This window comes from Pseudochaenichthys georgianus, chromosome 3 (genome assembly GCF_902827115.2).
Source record: "Pseudochaenichthys georgianus chromosome 3, fPseGeo1.2, whole genome shotgun sequence".
NCBI classification, from domain to species: domain Eukaryota; kingdom Metazoa; phylum Chordata; class Actinopteri; order Perciformes; family Channichthyidae; genus Pseudochaenichthys; species Pseudochaenichthys georgianus.
The window spans coordinates 35,976,299-35,978,455 of NC_047505.1; positions in this window are offsets into that span (position 1 = coordinate 35,976,299).

A 2,157-nucleotide genomic window follows, 5' to 3' on the forward strand; every position below is an offset into this window, starting at 1 on the left:
GTGAACCCCCCCTGTTTACCACACCAACCGTCAGCCATCGGAACAGCCTTGACTCTGAAATCAATCAGAATGGTAAAGAGATAGTGCATCTCTGTCGTGCCTTAGGCCTGTACATAGTGAACGGGAGGTTCAGAGGGGACTCTTTAGGGAGATTCACATACTCCTCAGCTCTAGGGTCTAGTGTAGTAGACTATGCAATCACTGACATGGACCCCTCCACTATCAGTGCATTCACTGTCAGACAGCAATCCCCCTTTTCAGACCACAACCAAATCAATGTGTTCTTTAAACTCTCAGGTCCAATGAGTGACACAACAAGGGAACCCAGTAAGCTGTACACATTACATCCTACTTACAGATGGGCCCCAGACAGTGGAGACAAATTCACCATGGCCTTGAACTCACCTGATCTGATAAATGACATGTCACTATTTGACCAAAATCAATATGGTCCTACCAACGATGGCAACCAAACAACCCAGCCTTACGCATTAGATACAATGACGTCTTAAACAAATATAAATGTACAATAAGGAACAAAAAACAAAATTATACCCACATGAAACTTGAGGATATTGAGAAAGCCATTGATCAAAATCAATTCTGGGATCTGTGGAACAACTTCAACACTAAACAACCACAAGCATTACCCATCCAAAACGGTGACATCTGGAGAGAACATTTTGAAAGTTTGTACAAAGACATACCAATAAATCTAATAAATTCAAATCAGTGTATTACAAAAGAGAAACTCCAAACATTAGAAGAAACTATTAAAGACAACCAAAACCCTCTTGATTTCCCAATGACTTGGGAAGAATTGACCACACAGACACAATCTCTCCGGCCAAGGAAAGCTTGTGGCCCAGACAACATTAAAAACGAAATGCTCCGATGCAGCACCCCAGAGATGCAGGGTACAGTGTTAAAGCTGTTCAATATCGTATTGCAGTCAGGATGTTTTCCTGACATCTGGTGCAAAGGGCTCATTTCCCCCATTCATAAGAGTGGAGACAAATCAGACCCTAATAACTACCGTGGCATCTGTGTCAGCAGCTGTCTGGGGAAATTATTCTGTAGCATTCTAAATAAAAGAATACAAGATTTCCTTAACCAACAATCCATCTTGAGTAAAAATCAAATTGGCTTCCTTCCAAAACACCGCACCACCGACCATGTGTATACCCTTCACACTTTAGTTAACAAACATGTACACCAAACACAACATGGTAAAATATTCACTTGTTTCATTGATTTCAAAAAAGCTTTCGACTCTATTTGGCATGAAGGGCTCTATTATAGACTTCTACATTGTGGTATAGGGGGCAAAATGTACGATCTGGTTAAATCAATGTATTTAGAGAATAAATGTGCTGTTAAAATTGGAGACAAACAAACTGAATTCTTCACCCAGAGAAGAGGCGTTCGTCAGGGTTGCAATTTAAGTCCCACTTTATTTAATATATATATAAATGAACTTGCTGTTCAGTTGGATCACTGTGCTGCTCCTGGCCTCTCCCTCCTAGATAGAGAGGTGAAGTGTCTGCTTTATGCTGATGACCTTGTTCTGCTGTCTCCTACTGAACAAGGACTCCAACAGCAGCTGGACATAGTAGACCAGTACTGTAAGGACTGGGCCCTGGCAGTCAATATGAAGAAAACTAATGTCATGGTTTTCCAAAAACGCCCCAGATGTCAGGAGAACAAATACCAGTTTACCATAAACAATCATATCATCGAACATAGTATGAGTTACACCTACCTCGGTTTAACCATAACAGCATCGGGAAGTTTCAACATGGCAGTGAATGCACTCAAAGAAAAAGCCAGAAGAGCTCTAAATGCAATTAAGAGAACATTTTATAATGTCCAAATTCCAGTTAAAATCTGGCTCAAAATCTTTGATAGTGTGATCCAGCCCATTGCGCTGTACGGTAGTGAAGTATGGGGTCCACTCAGTCACCAGAGCTATGCCCGCTGGGACAAACATCCAACAGAGTCTTTACATGCAGAATTCTGCAGATACATTTTACGTGTTCAGAGAAAAACACCAACAAATGCATGTAGAGCATAATTAGGCAGATACCCACTGATCATCAACACTGAAAAGAGAGCACTAACATTCTTTAACCACCTTAGATCCAGCCCCCGAGACAC